The sequence below is a fragment of the Mandrillus leucophaeus genome, unplaced genomic scaffold, assembly GCF_000951045.1.
Source record: "Mandrillus leucophaeus isolate KB7577 unplaced genomic scaffold, Mleu.le_1.0 Scaffold1469, whole genome shotgun sequence".
NCBI lineage: Eukaryota > Metazoa > Chordata > Mammalia > Primates > Cercopithecidae > Mandrillus > Mandrillus leucophaeus.
In genome coordinates, this window is record NW_012101442.1 from 416,637 (window position 1) to 434,923 (window position 18,287).

The 18,287-nt window shown below is 50.5% G+C and overlaps 1 protein-coding gene across 1 annotated transcript in view; it reads right to left on the bottom strand.

Moving 5' to 3' along the window:
- Positions 1-1,114, bottom strand: part of MAMLD1 (mastermind-like domain containing 1) — a 150,087-nt gene extending 148,973 nt beyond the window's left edge. Inside the window, exon 1 of the mRNA XM_011974581.1 lies at positions 837-1,114. The gene's annotated coding sequence lies outside the window, so the exon portion shown is untranslated. The remainder of the gene's footprint in view (positions 1-836) is intronic.
- Positions 1,115-18,287: the final 17,173 nt, after the last annotated feature.

The window sequence follows — 18,287 nt, forward strand, 5'->3', positions numbered from 1 at the left end:
CTGGCATGGAGTATCTGTTCAATGAATGTTAGTAGATTCTGCTTTCCTGGAACCTTTCAGGAAACCCTGGGACCACTGCACTATACACACCCACTATACACATCTAGATGTGTATTTCCCGCCCGCGCTAGCCCGCGCCGGGCGCCCAGCTCTGTCATCGCGCGGATGCTGGGGAACCTGTGCGGACTCTGACACAGGGGTGCCAGGGCTGCTCCGCAGGAATCCAGTCCGGGCTGCCCTGAGCACCAGCTTAGCTCCGGGTTGCTCTCCCCAGGAGTTGGCAGGGGAGGGAGTGCAGGGCAGCGGGTTCGGCGCACACACTCCACACTCTAGCTCAGAGGCGGCAAACAGCGTTGGGGTGGGGGAATCCTTCACCCAGTGCCCACTGCCTACTGGCCTGGGCTCAGGGAGCTGGCATGTGAAGGCACCGTCGCCGGTGACACCCAGGCTGCAAGCGACCCGGGGGTGCTGGGACAGAGTGGGAGACTCCCGGTAGCTAAGCGTAGCCCTAGGAGCCCGCTCAGCTTGCGCCCTTCCACCTTTCCTCCCCGGTACGTGGCTGCCCGCGCCGGATTTCAGACGCCCGATGGGCGCGGAGCCAAAGGCCGTGGTCTCCGGCGTTTCGAGCTGCGCCCAGCCCAGCCGAGCTGGTTCGAGAAAGGGGCGGCCGCCCGCAGCGCCAGGTGGGCCGTGTGCTCAGAGCAAACTTTAGGGTCTACCGACTCGAAGCACCCCGGGACCCCGATCCTCAGCGATGGGGACCGTAACTGGGGGCTACAAGTGTACCCCGGAACCCCCAGAACAGTCGGACCTCCTGCGTCCGCCCTCAGCCTTACCGTGCTGCAGAGCTCCGGCGGCGGCGGGGGCAGTGTCCGAGGGGCGGGCGGCCGCCAGCGCGGGCAGCCTGGCCTCAGGCGGCCGCCAAGGAGCCCAGCCCTGTTGCAGATCACCCCCTGGCTAGCGGCCGGTGCCCCCGCGCCCGCCCGCCGCCGGCCGCTTTAGCTCGCGGCCAAGTTCATGCTGGCGGCGCTGCAGTGGCGGCCTCAATCTGCTCGCTCCATTCCCACCGCCCGGCTCCGCGCCGCGCGCCCGGAAGGTGGAGTTTCGGGGGTTTAAGTTACTGATAGGCATTTCTCACTGCTGTGTCACTCGGGGAGGAGGAGACACGCACGCCGCACATTCACACACCCTCACACTCACGGCGACGAGCGGCTCCGGCCTTAAAGGGGAAGCCGCGCTGCCCTGCCCGCGACCCCACCAGCCCCAAGCCTGGAAACTCAGGGTTTCCACGCCGGGATGGGGCGGCGGGCATCCAAAGCGCTGCGGCCGCCCAAGTGGCCTCCCAGGCCCTCCCACCAGTCTTTAGAGGAGAAAGCGGCCGCAGGCTGGCTTCGCTGTTGCTGCCTCATTTCTCCAGTCGGCTCGAACCAGGGCATCTGGGGAGGGATCCGAGGGGCGGAAGGGGCATCGGTGCACTCACCTTGGCTGCTCCGCACTCAGTGGAGGGTGGTCTGTGCCCTCGGTGTCAGCTGGCTTGCCCAGGCGGTGCGCTGGTGGGAAGAGGCGACAGCAGGGTTACGGAACGCCTCCAGCAGACAGAGCCCGCCGGAGGGCCGCAGTCGTGGCCCGGCGCGCTCGGGAAACCCTCACACCGAAGGTAGACTTTCCGCGTCTGGGGAAAGCGAGCTGGACAGCCGTGAGTGGCCGGGACACACTAAGAGCGAGCACGGAGAGCCGAAAGTCAGCGGTCACCAGTGACAGGGCGAGAGAGCGCTCAGGACCGAGAGACCAAGAGAGACAGGAGATCGCACGAGACACAGAGAAGGCAGAGACTGAGAGACAGATATCGAGAGAGGCACCGGCGGAGATAGAGGTAGAGACACGATGGAGGGAGAGTAGAGGAGAGGAGAAGAGAGAAGAGGAGAGGAGAGGAGAGGAGAGGAGAGGAGAAGAAAGGAGAGGAGAGGAGAGGAGGAAAGAAGGAGAGGAGGAGAGAAGGAGAGGAGGAGAGAAGGAGAGGAGGACAGGGACCAGAGAACAGAGAGCTTGCAAGAGGAATGACAGATCCCTGGAGGACCCTGAAGTGTCACAGGGACGGGAGTCACATCACAAAGTAGCCTATTCAGCCCCCATCCTCCTTCCCATTTTCACCAGAGCCTGACCCTAGGGCTAGCGGCCAGGCCCTTCTCCTCCCCTCGCCCGGGGAGGGGCACTCACCTGCAGTGGGTGGCTACTGGGTGGGTAGCGCCAGTCACTCTGCCCACGCATCCGCTCACCAGCTCGCGCCCTGACTGCCAAACAGACCCGCTGTGGCAGCAGCGGGGACCAGGGCTCTCAGGTGGCAGTTAGGGAACTGCACCTGCCCCATCCCGGCCGAGTACCCCACTCCCCACTTCCCACTCCCCCACTCTCAGCGCGGACGCTGTCGGCGTCGCCCGCCAGTACGCTTAGCTCAGAGTCCAAGCTCGCTGGCCAGTCTCCCGTTTCACTGGACCAGGGCACGCGATGCTCCCGCCCAAGCTGGGCTGGATTGGCTCCCTCCGCAGTTATCCCAAGACAGACACCTGCGGCTTCTGCAGGAACATAGGTTCCTTGGGAACTGCCGGGCGGGCCAGCGCGCCCTGTCCACCATCTGCCCTGGCGCCGAGTCCAGCGACTCCCCTCCCACCTATCCCACTTTCCGGGTATTTGGCTGCACCCCTTCCCCAGGTTCCCCTCCCCGGGTGCGTTTCCTAACCTGGACTTCTCCAGCCGATGGCAGCTGCAGGGGCTGAGGGCAGCTGCAGGGGCTGAGCACAGCCCGGGAACGCCGCGTCGGCTCCGACAGCAGCAGCGCTCAGCTCCTGTCCGCACCTCTGAGTAGCAACCTGTCACCAACACATCTGGTCACGCTCAGCGGAGCCGCAGGCCACGAATAAAGGGGTGGGCCCGCCGCCCACTAGGCCCCTCCTTCCCTCCACGCCCACGCTCTCGGCCCTCGGAAAGCGCTGGGGCCACCTCGGAGAACCCAGCGAGGTCCCTTCGTGGGCTACGTAGGCGCAGTGAGGCTGGGCGATTGCCTCCTAGCGTTTCACGAAGTTACCTGGAGGAAGAGCGGCGTCCAGGCCCAACTGCGAGACACATTCAGGGGCTGTGGCTTCGCAGCCCCGGCGCTGCCGGGATGCGCCCGGCCCAATGGGGCGAGGCTGGGAGTCCACAGTTCGGCAGGGCAGTTGTGAAGGAATCCACCTTGTCTGGGTCCAGTCCTGTCTGCTCGGCAAAGGGCAAGCAGCCAGAAGAGGTTATTGCTCTCTGGTGACTGAACCTTACCTTCAAGGCCCTGTAGGGAGAGATAGAGTCATCTCAGGGCTGCCAGTGCCCCGGTAGAACTGCGAGAGTGCGGGAGTCCTTTGAAGGAAATCTGATTAAACAAAGCTGAATGGGAGATGGCAATGCCTATCACAGAGCATTGGCAGGATGCTTTTAAAATTCTATCTGCAACCTCAAAGTGATCTAGCCAAGGAGATGGAAGGTGGGTTTCTGTTCCCAGCACCTCCACTCAACCCTCGGATCACTTGCTCTCATCTTCCTCAGTGGGACAAATGATGCCCATTCCCCTAGAGCATCCTAAGAAGCCTGTAATATCACAGCCACACGTCTGCGAGATGACTAACTGCCTGCTTGGCACCAGCACCTGGATGGCCACTAGAAATCGCAAACTCTACGTAACCTGACTGAACTGAGTTCTTGATCATCCACTAAGTGTGCAGTGCCCATAGTCTGCTACCTCAGTTCATGGCTATACCATCCTTCATCTTGCCCAGGCAGAAGGCCCTGGAATCCTCCCAATTCTTCTCTCTTGCTCACACCTCACAGCCAGTCCAGTATTCAATTCTGTCGTCTGCATCATCAAAATGTATCCACAATGTCAGTCTGCTCATCCATTGCTCCCTGGGGGTACCAGCCAGCAGCCTCTCCCCTCAGGATTACTCCAGCAGCTGCCGCACAGACTGCCTTCATTCCTCCCTCCCTTCAACCCTCTCCTTGCAGTCTATTCCCCGATCTCTGTGACAAACCCCACAGTAACTCCCCATTGCACTCAAAGTAGAACTGAAGTGCTTCTAGTGGCCTCTGGGGTCCTTCAGGCATGTCCCTCCCCTTTCTCAATGATGTCATCTTCCCTCCACTCACTCTGCTTCAGCCACGCAGACCTCCCAACTCTTCCTCAACACATAGATACATTCCTGCTTTACTTAGGACTTTTGCTTTAGCTGTTCCCTTGGGCTGGAATTCACTTCCCCCAGATATCTATGGGCTGGCTCCCTCATTTCCTTTAGTCTTGACACAAATGTCACCTGGCCACCCTATGTAACATTTCAAAGCCCCACGCCCATCTCTGGCACTTCCTCTCTCCTTCCCAGCTTTGTTTTCTCTTTAGCGCTTACCGCTAGCTGACCTCCTCTATAGGTTAGATCCCAAGAGGGTAGCAGTCAGCGTCTGTTTTGTTCACTGCTGTCTTCCCAGCTCCCAGCACGGTGCCTGGCATGGAGTATCTGTTCAATGAATGTTAGTAGATTCTGCTTTCCTGGAACCTTTCAGGAAACCCTGGGACCACTGCACTATACACACCCACTGGAAAAGAGGCCCATAGATGTCATCACATTTGAAGGTGATTCATGACCTAAACAAAGGTTAAGAAGGCTGGAGGGCAGGCAAAGAGCTTTGTGCTAATGACAGGAAACCAACCTCAGGTCATGTCACCAAGGGGCAGTGTGGCCCACATGCATTGGTGGCAGTCTTACAGGTGGTCACAGAGGTACAGAGAGTGATTCCTTCAGTTAGGTTTCCTTGTGGTTGTCACCTTTGGTATCCTAATGTTGACAGACAAATGGGAGAGGAGGCCAGAGACAGAGGGCTTTCTCTCCACTGAGTAGACTAGCTGTGAGAGCCAGGGCCCCTTTTTCACCCAAAATGCAAGACCAAGTCTGGAGCTCAGCAGCACATCTTCCTCCATTAACGTAGGACTAGCCTGTGCTTTACCTGCAGGGTCCGTGTCCCCAGCGAGGTGTTGATCTTCACGTCCATGTTGTAGATGAGGAAATCAGACACTCAGAGAGGTGGAGGCATGTATCCAGGGGCACACACCCCTTGAGTGGTAGAGCAGTAAAGCAATTGGGCCTCAAAGCTTGGGCCATTTCCACTTGCTATGTGGCCACCCATGTTTAGTGTGTGCAGTCCTGGCCTGTGGGTCCAAGCAGTGAAAGGAATACCATGGGGTCTCAAGGAGCTGTCCTTCTCCTAGGGGAACTCCTGGTCCTTTTGCTGAGTGGTTGTTAAACAAAAAGCTGGGCTTAGGCTATTGGAGTCCAGAGATACCATGCCGAGGCTAATATGAGCCCTGTCTTTGCTCTGACCCAAACCTGGAGCTCAATGGATTTGAAAAATAAAATCACCAACCACCTGTCATTTATAGTCATATTCCTGTGAACAGACGCCAAGTTTTCCCAAGTTCATCTGACAAATGCTAGGACTTAACTGGGCAGCCTCTGGAATTCTGGGTGTGGCCTGCACAGGTAGGGGCCCGTGGAGAACACGCATGCTGACTGGAAAGAGGAAACACACATCCAGTGGCTCTATTTCTCATTACTCCCACACTCAAAAGCCTCCTGGGGCTTTCTACTGCCGACAGCACTAAATCCCAGTATCTCAGCTTGACGTGCAAGGCCCTCCATAGTGAGCACCAGTCTCTATATTTACTTCTAGATTCTTCTCTTGGTACTTTCACACAGGCACCTGGGTCTCCTGCTTGTCTGGACTGCTGACTGGACACCTAACAATTCCTGGTTCTTCCCACTTCTGCCCCTTTGCTCATATATTTCCTATGCCAGCTCTCCTTTCAAAATCTTGCCTGGGCTGGGCACAGTGTATCACGCCTGTAATCCCAGCACTTTGGGAAGCCAAGGAGGGAGAATCCTTTGAGCCCAGGAGTTCGAGGCCCACCTGGGCAAGAAAGTGAGATCCCATCTCTATTTAAAAAAAAAAAAAAAAATCCTGCCTGGCCTTCAAGGCCCATCTCAAAGGCCTTCTCCTCAATGAAGCTTGTCCTGAGTCCCATCATAGCACAGGTGCCCTCCCTCCTTTGGACATCCTCGGCCCTAGCTGTCCTTTTCTGACACCGTAGGTCTTTGTTCTCAGTTCTTCCTTGTTTCACAGTTTAACAGTGCCTTTCAGGGGTTTCCCCAAAGCCTCCCTGATGGACTCATGGCTAATCCTCAGCTGCAGTGGGTGTGTGTGTTGGGAGTTGTTCAGGGTACCCTCTGGATGGTAGAATATGAATCCAGAGAGAGGAAGTGAGATGACGGATGTGGCCAGCACCTTCTGGCATCCCCCACTTCACCTCTAATGCTCAGAGGCCATTGGCTGTGCCCAACTGGAGGCCACCACGTTCACCTCCTCCCTTGGCTCCCAGCCCCCTACAGCCATGCCTCACTCAGCCAGGCAGACGCCACACCCCAGTCCCTCAGCAAAACCAGAGATCCTCATCCCCCAGACTCTGGAGCTCTAGGCTCCTGGGGCATTGGCTCAGGGCTTGTGGACTACTCATCTGCATAGAGTTGTAGCCCCAGGGAACCTGAGTTCTCTGACCACAGCTTGCTGGAAGCCACAACCAACAGGAACACTGGAATGAGGATGGACAAGTGCCCTTCAGAAGGCCCAGGGTGGCGACTACCCCATGCAGAGGAAGTGCAGGGAACTTGATCTGGGAGGCAAAAGGCACTGGTGTACACCCAGATTCTGCTGTCTCCCAGCTGTACAATCTCCTGAGCCTCACGGGTCTCATTTGCAAAATGGAGTCACAGTAGTAATGGCCTTATTGGTGTGTAGTCAGGGTTTTAGTTCTGTTATGGACAGGACCACCCTAATCAAGGTGTCTATCCCATCAGTCATTAGCCCTCAGAGAAGAGGATGCTGTCGTGATTGTTATCCTACATACCCTAAAAGACAAGAGGCAGACAGCCTTGAACCTAACCAAATGAAAAGTATTTGGACAAAAGTTCAGGTCTTGCATGTACGTTCAAAACATCTTGTGATATTGAACACTTTGCAAGTGCTTGATATGTCTGGCAAAAAAAGAGATGAGTCCGTGTTAGGTGAGGAAACAGATGGGGGCACTCACAGAGGACACGTTGGCATTTTGCCCCGGTGGGGCAGAGGAGAGCCACTGGGAAGCAAGTTGACTTCTTTCTTTTTGCTGTGTTCTTAAACAATTTTAATTTTCTTGGGGATGTTGAAGAAACACAATAGAAACAAATGGGAAATTGTTAAAATATTGATCGTAATTTCCTGGCGACTTCACTGATTTAAAATACAGGAACCTTTAAGAAAAAAAAAAAGCCCTCATTAGCAAGCAAGCAGTTAATTAAGGGCCTGTAGAATGGTTTGCATTGATTTCACCATGAAACCAGAAAACTGTGGCTACAAGTCAATTTTTCCCTCCGTAGCTTCTTACTTACCATGAATGCTATTTCCAAAATGCCATAGGTAATGCTACCAAAGCCTAGATAAGGATAGGAAATGGTCATTTAAACAGAGATGGAGAAACAGTTTAGGGAATTAATGTAAATCCAGATGGCTGCCAGTTTCCCGCTTGCACCATGCATAGGACTGAAAGACATTGTCAAAGCTCTTATATAGAAAAAAGTATGCAGATGGCATGCTAATTATTACTCTTCATGCAATGGCATTATTTTCCAACAGAAAAGGCACAACTCAGGACCCACATGGGAAGAGGCTCTACCCGCTGTTCTAGGACCCTTCAGACCATTTGCAATTTTGTGACTTAAAAAGCGAAAATGACACAACTCTGGCCTATGTCTGTCCTAGCAACCATCTAGGCTGCTGCTGCACCATCACCACAATCATTCTCAAGGTTAATGTGACCTAACGCCAGGAAACTAGCTGGGCCCACCGTTGGGCAGGCACACTCTCCAGGACGTCTGGAGAAAACCAGACAATGTGCTCCAGGTGACCTGGGTTTGGAAAGCACAATCATATAAGCAATAAAAGCAGCTAAAGCTCGAGGGCACACCTATTATGTGGCGGGCCCTGTGCTTAACATCTATGAGCTCAATGAAGCCTTGTAAAAACAAATTTCAGGGCTAAGCGAACTGAGGCTCAGAGAGGTTAAGCAATTTTTCTGAGATCACACAGTTACTCACTGCGGAACCAAGATTTGAATGTCCTAGGCAGTCTGGAACTGAGAGGCCTCAAGAGTATCCTATTAACATGAAGCTCAGCAGGGAGGAGGGAAGTAACATGTACTTCACACATGGCTAGCTCTGTGCCTGGTGCTTCGCTAGCTGGCTTGCATCACCTTGTGAGAAAGGATGGTTAGATTTTCAGCAATCTTGTCAACCTGTCGATGACATGTTGGTAGCCTAAAATTGGCAATTGTGGGAATAGGCACACCACCAAAATGGGCAAACGCTACAAATCAGGGCTGGTTGTTAAATATTTACTAACATACCATTGCACCACAGATGTTAGAGTCAGACTGCCTAGTCCAACTCCTGGCCCCAGCACTTACTGGGTGGCCTGGGGCAAGTTTCCTAATTTGTAAAATGGAGACAACAATAGTGCCCACCTCATCAGGTTGTTGCAATCATTAATTAATCCATGTAAATTACCTGGCACAGCATAAGAAATCAATTCACATTAGTTGTAAACATAAGTATACTGCAACTACTACTACTACTACTACTTATTATCATCATCATCATCATTATATTTAGGCAGCCATTCACTTTCATCTAGAGTACAGCAACCATGTCCTAACTAGTCTCCTTTCCTCCAGTCTTGTCCTCTCCAATACATTCTCCTCACAGCCACTAGTGTAAATTTCTCAAATACAGATCCTTCCTTGCTTAAACTATTTCCTTGACTCCCTCTAACCCTGAGGGCTAAAGTCCTACCTCCTTTGCTTAGGATATGTGGTCTACCTGACCTGACCCTTCTCCAAAATACCAAACTCTGTCATAGTTTGTTAGGGCTGCCATAACAAAGTGCCACAACTGAGGGGGCTTAAACAACAGACATGTCTTGTCTCATAGTTCTAGAGGCCAGAAGTCTGAAATCAAGGTGTGTCAGCAGAGTTTCTTCTGAGAGCTGTGAGGGAAGGATCTGTCTTAGGCCTTTCTCCTTGGCTTTAGATGGCCATCTTCTCCTTGTGTCTCTTCACACTGTCTTCCTTCAATGCATACCTCTATGTCCAAATTTCTCTCTTTCATAAAGAACACCTGTTATATTGAATTAGGGCCCCACCCTACTCCAGTATAACCACATCTTAACTAATTTCATCTGCAATGACCCTATTTCCAAATAAGGTCACATTTTGAGATACTGGAGGTTGAGACTTCAACATACAACTTCAACTTGGTACTTCGAGATACTGGAGGTTGGGACTTCAACATACAAATTTGGTGGGAGGACACAATTCAGCCAGTAACAGTCTGCCCTCTGGCCCCCAAAAGTTCACATCTTTTTCATGCAAAAGACAGTCACTCCATCTCCATGCCCCCTAAGACCTTAGCCCAGTCCAGCACCAACTCTCAGTTCATAATCTTATCTAAACATCATTTAAATTAGATATGGGTGAAACTGGGGGTATAATTCATCTTGGAGCAATGTTTCTCTCCATCTGTGTACCTGTGAAACCAGGCAACAAGTTCTCTGCTTCCAAAATGTCATGGTGGGACAGGCATAAGACAGACATTCCCATTCCGAGAAGGAGGAATTGGAAGAGAAAAAAGGAGTCACGGATCCTGAGAAAGTCTGAAAACTAGCAGCACAAATTCCATTTGATTCATTTGATTTTAAGGCTTGAGGATAATCCTCTTTGGCTTGAAGCTCTGTCCTCTGGGTTCGCCACTGAGCCTTTACAAAGATAGCTCATGTGGTGGACAGAGCAAACAAGTCATTGTTCTGCAAAACACTGTTCTTTCACACCTCCATGCTGTGTACCCGTTGTTCCCTTCAGGCAGCAGGAGGCCCTCCTTTCCCCTGGTCAGTTGGGGTACTCCTCTGAAGCTATTAAGCTTCAGCTGAAGCCTAAGGTCCTTGTTTGTGAGGCCCTCTTTGACTCCCTCCTCCCTGAGGCCCAGGAAACGGAGCTGCCCCATTTGTGAAAAGCACCTCTAGCAACTGAGCTGACTCCACTGCAGCCGTTATTGCCTCGGCTTGTCACTGTTGATTTACCCGTTTTCTCAGTAGACTATGAACTACTTGATATTAGGCACAAGTTCTCATTTTTGTCATGTCTTTGCAGAATGGAATTGGGCACAGAGCTAGTGTGCAATATAGAAATGCCTGTTTCTGTGATATCAAACGCACAAAGGAGCCTTTTCTGAATACCTACTGTGTGCAGAGCATTGGACTTGGGCTGTACACTCTTGGAGAGAGCAGAGGCAGGGACAAACTCTCTCACATTCATCATTAGAGACAACATATGTACCATACTTGAGAGCTGGAAGGGCCTTAGCAGCAGGTGCTGACACCTGACTTATTAACTCATTGATTGGATCATTACACCAACTCTGTGAGATATAACACAGAGCAGTGTAAAGGCAAGCAATCAGGAGCCAACCTGCTTTGAATCCAGGCTTTGCCTGTTACCAGCTACGTGACCTTGGGCAGCTTACTTACCCACTCTGTGTTTTGGTTTCCTTATCTGCAAAATGGGACTAGCGGTGGCACTTACTTCATGGGTTGGTGTGAGGATTTAGTCAGTTAACATCTTTCAGATGTTAGCTATTATTCAGATATAGCCAGGGTCTAACTAGGTATCCTAGAATCTGCTGCTGCTGCCGCTGAAAAATGCTTGCTGAGGGCAAAACATGCTTAACTGCTGAGCGTCAGGGCTGGGCAAAATAAGTCCTAAGGGCCCCTCCGGTTCTCCTGTGAAGTGCTCCTGTCCTGTATGTGAAATGACTTCAGTGCACCAACAAGCAACAGGTACGTAAGTACAAATAAATATGTGCATGTGGGAAGAGGGTAGGCCCCTAAAGAGCTAGGGATGCCCCATGTCAGGTGGTGGCAGCCCCATAAACAAGATCCTGGGTTCTTGGCCCCATCCTGCAAGTGGCCCACTGTGGGACCTGGGACAAGCTCTTTTCCCTTTCTGGGCTTGAGTTTCTGGCTCTCTCACAAGCTTGGACCTCCCATTTCTGGCATTTTCTAGGGAGCTCCCCTCACTTGCCCTGGTAGCCAGGAGACCAGTCCTGGACTGTGGGTGGTCGCCAGTTGTGCTGGTGCTATAGCTATGCCTCCAACCCTGCCTCACAGCCCCATAGCATATCTGCCAGCAGGGAAACCCTGCTCCCTTAAGGACTGAGTGTAGATGCCACTCAGTGAAATTAGAGTAACAAAACCAAAGGAAGGAAGGCAAGGAAGTGGCTTGCTGCTTTTCTGTATAAGCTAGGGTATTTATCTCCCAGGCCCTTTCTCCTGAACTCAGAAGCAGGTGAGGCTAGAGATGCTTTCCTCCCTGAGTGCATTCTGTCTGGGTACTTCATTACTCCCTTAATGCCTCAGGACCTGGGATGTAGAGTGGCCGTCTTGCTCCTGGGATGCTGCTCAAGGCACTTCCAAGGTGGTACTATATGGGGAATTACGGTATTAGGCAGTTGCCAGGAGGAAGAGAGTGTGTGCCTTACAAGGGACTGAAATGTCCCTGCTGTTCAGAGAAAGGAGATTCACAGAATAAGGCAAAATCGATGCCTTTTGCAGCAGCCAAATTTCCATCTCATTGCTGTGTTCTGGAAACGTGATGCCCAGAGCTAGATCACACAGGCTGGTGTCACGTTGCATCAGTGGCAAAACAAATGGTTTCAGTAATAAAATCCCATGGACCTAGTGGCAGATGCCTGGCTGGCTAGGAGGGCCGTGGTGCCTGGCTTTAGAACTGTGGAGGTCCAAGAAAGATAGACACGGTGTTACATTGACCCTTGCAGTGGGCATCTAGAAGCTTCCTACAGGTAGCCATGCAGTGCTCAACATCCTTCCTGTCTGTAGCCCTGCCCCACAGAAGCCATCCTTCCCAGAGCATGCCATTGCCCATGTGATTGCCCTGGTCTATCTGTGAAACCACAGTCCCACACTGGCTTCACATTCCTGAAGTGAATGTGGCAGTGTGCCACCCTATAGGCTCCACCCTGCCATGCCACTCCGCAGGCCCAGCGACTCTAGGAGAATCAGAGAAGAAGACTCAAGAAGCTTTTGCGACCCTTAGCAGAGGCTGGGAAAATCAGAGCAGAAGCCTCGAGAAGCTTCTGTAACCCTAAGCAGCTGAGAACACCAGGGGCCACGTTTTTCCATAGTAGGGTAAATGGCAAGCAGAACATTTCCTACCCTTGATGGAGGCCAGAACTAACTGTCCCCTGTCAAACTCCATGCCAAGTCCTGGTCTCCGCTCAGGGCTTGTTCCTGCTAATGAAATCGCCATTCTGCCAGTGTAACATTACTTAGCGATTTATTAGTGATTATTGATTTTCAATTGTGGTTTCCAGGGGCTGTGGGATGGAGCAAATCGAAGGCATTCTGCCTGTAGGTCTACATCCATTTGCTTGAGGCCACGGGCTCAGATGGCAGGTAGCTCATCCATTGCCGAAAACACCAGGAGAGGAAACCAGCGCTACTTCCTGCTCCTCATTTTCCATTCACTGTCCCCTGAAAAGCCCTCCATCCCACTTCCCCCAAAACCCCAGTTGCAGATGGGAGCACACGGGGTTTTAAGTGGATGCTTTTATGATTTTTTATAAATGGCCCTGACTGGATCCTGTTCCCACCTCCTAGGACTCACCCTGTCTCTTTGCTCCCCGGAGGCCTCTTTCCTTTTATCTCTCTTAAAGGATTCCCATTTCTTCCTAATGGCCCATTGTCCCTCAGCATGGAAAATGGTGACCTCCCTACCCTGGCAGGAAGCAGGAGCCTTTGGGCCAGTTGTCTGTATTATCTTGTGGCCTTGGGCCTTTTTTACCACCAGGCTCCTGGGCCTGGAAGGAATCTTAAAGTGAGGTTGTTCAACTCCTTTCCCAGCCCTGTCTGTGACTCCCAGATCCAGCCTCCAATGTGAGAAAGAATGGGCACTCATACATTCTCTCCTAAGTGTCTCCTGAGCACCTTCCTCCAGTACCATACTGGAGGAGTTGCAGAAGAAAGATCTATACAAAAAAAAGAAAGGTCTACCAGAAACCTCTTATATATTAAATGACATCTGCTTAGTCTTGTCTGTCTCTTATTCCTACCACCTCTGAAGCACCCAGTTCTTTCTGTGTGGTCTCCAACAAACTTCATGCAGGTACAGTTTGATAGCATGTCACTTCAGGCTTACACCCCACGCCTCTACCTGACCTTCTTTTTTGACATTGGCATAGAATGTCAGGGGAACTTGCTTTGCCTGTGTACACAGAAGGGAGTTAGGATTCTATGGAGTGAAACTTTGGCCAACGAGGAAAGGAGGTGATGGATAACTGATTCCCTTATTTTCCCCCAGTTCTGAGACACAGTTCATTTGGCTTCTCAGGGGGTTATATGGTATCAAGCAAACAGTCACAAGTTATAGCGGGCAATTAGATATAATACCCTTGTTTTGGCTCTTCTTCCTTTGCTATTTTCCATCTCATCCCTTACTCCTGTTCTTGGGGTCACATTCCCCAATAAAGGTACTCACATATAAGCCGATGTCTTAGGCTCTGCTTTCCAGGGAACCAGAGAGTTGCTAGTAGGAAAGGTTTTACAAATCCTAAGGATGGAATTATAGAACTGGATCTCTTACCAGTAAGATGAGAATAAGAACCCCATTTCTGGTGAAAAGAGGGAGCTGTGATGAGCCCTGGCATGCAGTGGCATCACAGTTATTTGCTTTCACCTGTGTAACATGTGGTTATGTGGTAATTGTGACCCTTGACTAGCACGGGGACAATGGTAATTGTAAGGATTTGAGGGTTGCTTGACTTTTGTTACTTTGGGAACTTTGCAGTAAAGAAAATGACAGGCTTAGGTCAGCCAACCATTAATTTAAAACACTCTGTGAAGACTAGAGGGCCTCTACGGATGTATATAAAAGGATCCTTATTTCCTGCCGTGGCAGGGCAGGCCATGCTGAAAATCAGACCCAGCACCAAATTGTAAGATTAGCATGCCACAAAGAAGATTGAATGGCAGCCTCAATAGTTTTCTGTATCAAGACCCTGACAGAAAAACAGTGAGACCTTGACACCTAGGATGTAAATATTTGGATAGATAACTGTGAGAACTTGAACTCCCATATTTTCCAGAAGCCTCCATGCTGGCAGCTCTTTTCTTTTTGCCAGAGAAAAGCAGCTTGTTCTTGTGTGGAGACCCTGTAATGATGTCACGTGATGCAGGTGTCTTACAATACAATGCTTTTCCTTCTCAAGACCTGCCTCCAGTATCCCTTATTGCCTCCAGACTGATATCTGTGGCACCAGAGACCATCAATTTCTTCATTAATCCTCTTGAATTAAGTCTTTGCAAAAATCGCAGTTGGCCACCACCTTGAAGGGGCCTCTGAGACAGATTGATCTGGGATCTCACCTGTCTCAAGGAAGAAGTGAGAGCATTTTGTTTCCCGAAACATGGAGGCTCCATATTGCAACATGGGAGCTGAGTATAATGGAGGATACAAGCAAACCTGAGTGGTACAAGGGATGGACTGTATCAAACACCTTTTATGTCCCACTTTAAGTCCTCTCGGCCTCACTTGACCCTTAGTTCAGCCACTGCTATGACAACTGGTTTTGTGAAGATTCTGAACACTTCCATGCCAATGCAACCTGCCAGTGCCTTGCAATGCTGGCTTCTCCTCTCCTTCCCTTGGGCATCTCTGATGCCAGCATGGGAACTCTCACTGTACCCACATATGTGTACCCTGGCATTTGGGGGCTTTTACATCCCATAAGATGACTGCCTCTCTTTTTCTTCCCCCATGGATGATCCCAAGATGCATTTCGTATGGTTTCTTAGGTAGCCCTGGAAATTCAAGCAGCCAGTTGCCTTTCATGGAGGGCAACTTGATAAAAAAATTCTTATATTGGCTTTTTCTCCTATGCATTGCTCCCCTGCCTCTCCCTTCTGCTTTCTTGGGTCATCAATTCCCAAAATATTCACACATAAGCTGTTGTCTCCAATTCTACTGTCTGAGGAGTGCAGGCTAAGAGAGTAGGCACATGCCTACCCTCACTGAGTTTCCAGTCTGGTTGGGGAAACAAACACAGGGTATTTATAAACCTATACAATGTGTACCATACAGGACTGTGCCCAGTGCAGCAGGAGTGAAGGAGATCATAGGAATCCTAAGTAATCTGGAGGGAGGGTTCCCTTAAGTTGTGATGGCTTTGCTGATATGTGAAGCATAGGCAGAAGGTTAGTCAGGAGAAAGGAGTGCGGACCAGTGTTTTTGTGGGGCAGGTATATTTACAGGGTGGAGAGGAGAAGGGGATGCATCAAAAATTGCTGGATGCTTCAGCGTTGTAAGCAGGGGTTGGGGTGGTTTAGGGGAAGTGGAGGCAGCCAGAGCAGAGCACTCTTTCTAGATGAAGTGAGGTCCTGGAGGAAATAAGGCAGGATGGGGTCCAGGACCACAGGAATAAATCAGCTTTCCACAGAGGAAGGAGTAATCCTTCTTCTTTTGAGATTGAAGCCGAAGAAGAAAGAGGGAAGGAAGGTGTGTGGGGATTTTGAGGTGGGGAGGATCCTGAAAGACTCTTTTTTGCAAAGCCTGAGCTAAGCCTGTTGCTGGCAGAGTAAGGGTGGGGCTGAGGCTGGAGGAGGCTTGTGGGGAAGGCACAGGACAGCTGCTAGGTGGGGGGTGGGGAATTCCAGAGCGATTGAGTTGGCTGAGTGAGCTGTCTGCCATACCTGCTTGCAGGCTTTGCATAGAGGAGAGCCTGGGGCAGTTTGTTGAAAGGAGAGCTGGTTTGCTAATCACACCTGAATTGCTGTGAGTTCACACTTACCGTCCACTTGACCCACACTTGCCTTTCCTTTGTACTGCCTTCTCCACTGTCTCAAATGAACCCACTTTCCCATCCCCAAACCTTTATACCCCTCTGCAAGGAACAACTGGTCTTAGATCCCCCCAAGCCACAACCCACATTCTTCAAATCGCAATTCAAAGCCCCACCTCCAAGAAGCTATCTTTGTGGTTAATACCGACCATTCTCGAACCCCTCAGCAGAAGCCCCAAACTTGCCCTCTTGTCCAATGCACTCCTATAACTGCTTTTGCCTTCTGAATTTAGCCAGGTCTGGGAGACAACTAGCATCTGTCTCATGGCCCTGTGAGAATGACAGCTCTGAAGGGCAGGGAGGGACTGAGCCCACCTTCCACTCCTGCCCCTGCTTGCGCTAGACAAGTAGGAAGTCTCCAGACATTTTTGGCACTCAAAGGGGGTCAGAGGTAAGGCCCTCCCAGGAGTCCCAAGACCATTCCAGGGATTCTTGAGTCGAGCTCAGACACTCGCTCTTAGGAAGCCCAGAGAGGCTTCAATTTATCTATGAGACCCTTGGATTTGAGTGCAGAATATTGTATGTGCATATGCATGCATGCGTGCAGGTGCACTTTTGTGTATTTTTCTGGGTAGAAGTTCCTTAACTTTTATCTGCTCTTTAAAATACATCTATAATCTTCAAATAACCCAGATCCTCTACTGCAAACCTTTCTTGGTGGACAGTAGCCTGCAGTTGGCCTACACTCTCTATTCTGTGTGCAGTACTGGGAGGAATCACTGCATAGCTCATCTACCGTCAGTGTGTCAAATTCAGACATTCAAATGGTTGCTACACCAAAGTCCCTGGGCTACTGGCAAGGGTGTTGTGGCTATTTGTACTCAGCCAGAATCCAGTCTGTGAGCCGTAGCATCTCTCAACATCCCAGTGAATGAATGACAATTAAGAGCCATCCACGTTTATGAATCTTGTGGAAATTAATAAACCTGTTGGTTCTGGAAGGCCTTTTAAAGTCCATCGAGGTCAGTATTTCCAGAAATGTGTTATATGGAACATGAGTTTTGCCAGATGTGAATAACTGTTCCAAGAAAAAAAGATTCAGAGATCAAAAATAACTTGGGAGTTTTAGGGCTAAACAACACTAAGTAGTTCTCTTTCTAGTAGGACTTATCGGAGCCTTTATTATGTTATATGCTTTGAATTTTCAGGAAGAAGATAAAATGAACAGTGTTTCCCAACTCTATTTCAAGCGCTATGAAATTCATTCACAGAGTATCTGGGCAGAAGCAGAATTCCAAAGAGGGCTCTAATCCACAGGTCTAATCTGACCCCCCCCCTTTTACAAAGGAAAAGATGAAGCCCCAGAGAAGTAAAAGGTCTTGCAGCCCAAGGTCATCTACAAAACTATTCAGTTATTAAAGGCAGCTGTAAGGTTGTTGGCTGGGGTGGGATGGGAGGATGCAGACCAAAGAACAAATAGGCTGCCTTAGTTGGTAGTGAGATCCCTGTGTAGCTCTGGAGGATTGAATGAGGGCCAAGTATCCCTCAGCAGGGATGTCATCTAGGATCTTGCTACCAAAATGGTGGTCCAGGGACCAGCCAGGTCACCATTCTCTATGAGCTTGTCAGAATCTCAGAATCTCAGACTCCTCCCCTGACCTATCAATTCAGAATATGCACTCGAACAAGCTCACCGGAAAATTCGGTGGCATATTCAAGTGAGAGATGAGGGGGCCCTGTGGGTCACTTATTTGTAGTCTTCTGTTGGCCAGATTTGGTTTGGAAACCAAACCATTTCCTGAGATTCAGGAAGTTCTCTTCACCCCCTACCTAAGCAACGAACTCTCTGGATACATGAGCACCCTTGGGGATAAGTGGAGAGTGGGGGCGCTATCACTCTTTCCTAACTCCCTGCCCTGCCCAAGCTGCTAGTTTATTTGACGGTCACTTGTGTAGTACTTACTTAGGTGCCTGATGCCATCCAAAGCACTTTACACTAGCTCACTGCATCAGGCAGGGTTTTCCAGATAACTGAGCCAGTAGGAAATATATATAGCTGAGCCTTGAACAACGCATGGGCTAGGGGTGCCAGTCCTTGCGCAGTCAGAAATCCATGTATAACTTTTGACTCCCCCGCATACTTAACTACTAATAGCCTACTGTGGACTGGAAGCCTTACTGATAATATAAACAGTCAATTAACATCATGTTTTGCATATTATATGTATTATATACTGCATTCTTACAGTATAGTAAGCTAGAGAAAAGAAAAGATCATTAAGA